This window comes from Populus alba, chromosome 11 (genome assembly GCF_005239225.2).
Source record: "Populus alba chromosome 11, ASM523922v2, whole genome shotgun sequence".
Taxonomy (NCBI): domain Eukaryota; kingdom Viridiplantae; phylum Streptophyta; class Magnoliopsida; order Malpighiales; family Salicaceae; genus Populus; species Populus alba.
Window position 1 is genome coordinate 3,729,327 of NC_133294.1, and position 4,971 is coordinate 3,734,297.

The following is a 4,971-nucleotide window of genomic DNA, read 5'->3' on the forward strand; positions in this document are numbered from 1 at the left end:
TAAACATATCAATACACGTCATCATTTTATTCGAGAGCATGTGAAGAACAAAGAAGTTGAACCGATATCCTGCAAAACAAATGATCAAGTTGCAGATATCTTTACAAAGTCATTGAAGGGAGAAATATTCATTAGATTGAAGTTCATGCTTGGCATGACATCCCTCGATTGAGTTTAAAGGGGGGATTTGTTGTTGTAAACTCAATCAACCACCTACTACCACCTACTACCACCTAATATCAATCACCACCACCTGCTGCCATCTATTAGTAACAACCACTACCTGCTGCCTCTCAATTTATGTATAAATAAGCTGTTAAGTTTATGTTATTAAGTGTGAAACAGAGTAGAGAGAAACACGAGAGAAAAGAGAGGGTGTGTATTAAGATTGTGAGTTTTGTAATTTGTAAGCTTGTTTTTGTAATAAAATCGTGTGTTTTATTCCTTTTTAGTGTTCTAAAGCCACCACAAGTGGTTTCTCCCACCAACAACATATATATGCAGGCTGTGTTTCGAGATCAGATTGATTAAGGTGCAAACAAACATGGAGGATATGCAGGAACAAAACCATGAGATCGTGCTTCAGGGTCGGAATAATAATGGAGCAAGAAACAAAGAATTCGACATTTCTGCCTCTATGGCAATTCTGGTTTAAATTATCTCCCCACCGGATCAGTCTCTGCAGTTTATTTCTGTTTTTCAAATGGTATTTAGAAAACTTAGCTTAATCAAAGAACAAAGGGCATAACAAGAACATCTAGGTTACTGTCATCCCTCAAATTTATTTATAGGCAAAATAAAAAATTACAAGATCTTTATCATAAAAAAAAAAAAATCATAACAACCATAATTCCTTTCATCTAAGGGATTACATAACTACATAGACTTATTCTAAGTCAAAAAAATATTTAGCTAAACTCAAGTCTAAAAATCAGAACATAAAAAAATACCATAACATATAGATAAATATGGCTGGAAACTAGCTGATAACAATTTCCTCCCTTTCTGTTGGCTACGATCCTAACCCTATGTATATGAATATGGAAAATAATCATGTCCATTTAAACTCTGATTCAGATGAAGCTTCTCCACATGTATTTGAGTACTTCTGCAGCATGCATGTTGCTGATGCTCCCATTGATCAGGGAGTCCCTATCTCTTCTTCTAGTGGACATGTATGGTCAGCAGTTAGCATACCCAGTTCATATTAAGATCTACTGGTGGATTGTCACAGACACATCAAGTTAATGAAGAGCAACGTTTGTCGCACCTGACATCGCAGCGGCCTTAAAAATTAAGTTAAATCTTTGGAAAGAACGGATTTCTGGCATCTTGTTCTTTAAATGGGATGGTCTTGTTTAAGGAGTCGTCACCTAGTATTATGGTCACTAGGAACCCTAACTGGTCAACAGAGATTCTATGGTTCGGGATTGGTTATGTAAAAAGGAAGATATTATCACCCCTTAAACGTCTTGCCTGAGGCAGGCTGCATTGCTAGTTTCGTCTTAAATTGCTAAATATTTATTGATTTATGTTATGAAAATTTGCTTATAATATTCCTGACTCTGGCGCTAGTGAATATTAAACAACGAATATTTCCAACTCTGGAGTTGGTAAATATTACGTAGCTATAAAACAAAATAAATTTAAATCAGTATTTTTTTATTCCCGACTCTAGCGCTAGTGAATAAACAAATAAAATAAAATTTATTTCTTTATAAAATTATTTTTTACGCATGCGAAATAAAATAAAATAAAATAAATTTACATTAGTATTTTTTATTCTTGACTCTGGCGTCAGTGAATATACTAATTAAATTTATCCTATTTTATTTTATGTGAATAAACAAATAAAAATCAATTCATTTCTTTATCAAATTATTATTATTATTATTATTTTAACGCAAGCGCATTATTTTTTATTTTCTATGTAGCTTAAAAAATAAAAATGAAATAAAATAAAATAAATTTACATTAGTATTTTTTTTATTCTTGACTTTGGCGTCAGTGAATATACTAAATAAATTTATCCTATTTTATTTTATGTTTTTAATTTTTTTGTCAATGAATAAATAAAAAAACAATAAATTCATTTTTATATATATTTTTTACCTACACAATTTTTATTATATATTTTTTATATTTTTATATATTTTTTGGGCTGGATTGGACCAGCCGGCCCAGCCTGGTCACTGGCCCAAGCCAGTGACCAGGCGGCTTTTACCCGCCAGCGTGCTTGAATTGTTCACGCACGCTGGCAACAGTTAGCATGTAATTATATTTCTAATGTACAGTGTTGGAGAATTATTCTGCAAAACTGGAGACACTTACCTGGGAGCAAGATGGAGGCGATGGCGTGTTGTTCCTCTCTTCGTTTTTTAAGCTTCTTCCTCTGGTTTTGGAAGCCGGCGCTGGAGAAGAAGAAGCCGATTGTGATGCTGGGGCTTTCATCTGTGGGTTTCTTGTTTGTTCTTCCCCCCTGTTGCTGACCTCCTGCCTCGGTTGTTTTTCGTCCTGGTTTCTTCCTTTTGCTCCTTTTTTTACTATGATTTATGCTATGTTTTCTCTGCTTTTGCTAATTCTGTTCTTGGCTATGTTTTTTGATTTGATTTTTCTGCAGGGATGAAAGCAACGGCAGAACCGGTTCTCCTCCCTGTTTCAGTCTTCTGCGTTCTGGGTCTCTCCCTCTGCTTCGGGTTTCTTTTGTCTCCCCCTGTTGCTGGGTTCCTGCCTCTGTTCTGGGTTGTGTTTTGATTGCCCTGTTTTTCTCTGGATTTTCTGGGTTAATTGCTCTGTTTTTCTGGGGGTTTTTTTTCCTCCCCTGTTGTTGGGTTTTCCCCCCTTCATTGTTGCTGGCTTGTTCGTCCCTCTCCCTGTATTTTCTTTTTTTGATTGTGTTTTGTTTGCTCTGTCGGGTGCGACAGAATTGCTCTGTTTTTGGGTTATTTTTCTTCTTTGTTTTTCTGGCTTTTTCTTTCGTCTTTTTTCTGGGTTTCTCCTCCCGTTTTTCCGGTCTTTAGTCTCTCCTTTATAGAGACCCCAAAGCTTGCCCCTAATCAGTCCTGCCTTTGCAGGACTGTATCTTCCACAAACGAGATCGTGGGCAAGGGACTCGGTCCAAGATTGAATTTGTTGCAGATTTTCAGGTCTCCGGTTGAATCGGGAAGAAGAATAAAAAAAAATAAAAACAAATGAAAAGTTTGAAAAAAAAAAATGAAAAACATGCAAAAAAAATGAAAAAGTGAAAAAAAAAGAAAAGAAATATACCGTAGATTACTATTGTAATTTTTAGTGCATTGGGTGTGGGGGAACAGTGATTTTAAAAAATATAATTTTAAAAAATAAAATAAAAAAATTATGTAGAAAAATATTGTAGCAATTCACAGTATTTTGAAAAAAAATACAAAATAAAATTTTTAATCAGCTCAATATTTGAAAAGTAAAATCAATAAAGGTAATTTTGAAAAAAAAAATTAAATGAAAAAAAGGAAAAAAAGGAAAGTTGAAAAAAAAAAGAAGGGAAAGTTGAAAAACAAAATGAAAAGTTGCTAAAAAAAAAGTAAAAATAAAAAAGAAAGAAATGCATCATGGATTATTTTGTAATCTACAGTATATTAAATGTGCGGAAACAATGATTTCCCGTACCTTTTAATTATATGTATAATAATACATCAGTTTTTTTTTTTTATTGATGAATTCGATTCATCAGTTTACAAATCATTTGTGTACTATTTTTCTTAATTATTATTTTAGTCATAGAGAATGAAACATCCCATCAATTCACTTGCGCGAGCAAGATAGAAAAGACACTATTCTAAAGTATTGTAAGCGTACATAAAGATAAGTCCCTCAAATTCACCTTCAAAGGAATATATTCATTTTAGAGAGTATATCCATCTTAAAGATGCTTGAAATTCAAGCTAGCATGCCCTTAAAATCAAGCCAACCATTTTCCCACTGGATTAGAGGCTTCCAATATAATGAACTAAAAGTTAGACCTTAGCTTTGCTTGGTTATATTATAAAGGTACAAATAGTGAGCGAGCTAATGTGTTAGTCCAAAAGGCTAGGAATCTTCAAATCTAAATGAAATGTCATCTTCCACATATGGATATAGAGAAGCCAAAATGCAAAGCAATTTCGTATAGATGTGATAGTTCTATATATGTGTAACATATAAATCGTATGGCTTCCAGAAAGAAAGAAGGACAAAAAAAAAACATTTGAGATTTTAACTCTTCATGGATATGAACTTGAAGAAACTCTTCATAGAAACACAAGTCTTTGAGCGTGAGATTGTTTTTTTGGTGGGAGAGGAATCTTCCTTTGATTGTCAAAGACGAAAGCATTTATTCCCATTTGTTAGATTTCAGTTAATAGCTTCCATTTCCCTTTGTTAGATCTCTCAAGACTTGCTTTCCCTCACATGACCTGACATTGTGTTTTCTGTGCATTAAGTTTGTCAATTTATACAGAATCCAATGATGTTTTATTTCACTGCTGTGAAACGAATTTTACACTATCTTAAAGGATTAGGTTATGTATTTGGCTAACTAACTTGGGTGGAGTTAATTCATTTTTTTTGTTTTTTTTTAATTTGATTTTTTTTAATTGTATCATTTTACATTTGATTACTTAAAATTGAGATTCATATTTTTTTTATAAGGTTGTCACATTTTCATTTGGTTTTTTTGCTTCGTTATCAAATACTATGAGGATATATTTCTGTAATATTGACAAACATTTTTTTTTTAGTTGATCATTGTGATTTTTTTTTTAGTTCAATTTGTTTATTGTTGTTGTCTATTTTTTTTAATTATATTATTAAATTAATTATATTTATTGAACTAAGGCAACTTAACAACCTAAGTCTTTAATTATTTTTATTTAAAAAAAAAACCACTATCATCACCTCAACATCTTTTTTACATTGAAAAAAACTTTGCCCTACTAGTAATACAGTTCAGGTAAA

At 32.4% G+C, this 4,971-nt stretch overlaps 1 long non-coding RNA gene across 1 annotated transcript; it reads left to right on the forward strand.

The window, feature by feature from the left end:
• Window positions 1-2,262: 2,262 nt before the first annotated feature.
• On the forward strand, window positions 2,263-2,945 carry LOC118035089 (uncharacterized). The gene is made up of 2 exons (XR_004685128.2): window positions 2,263-2,501; window positions 2,621-2,945. It is a non-coding gene; the product is annotated as an uncharacterized lncRNA (long non-coding RNA).
• The last annotated feature ends 2,026 nt before the right edge of the window (window positions 2,946-4,971 follow it).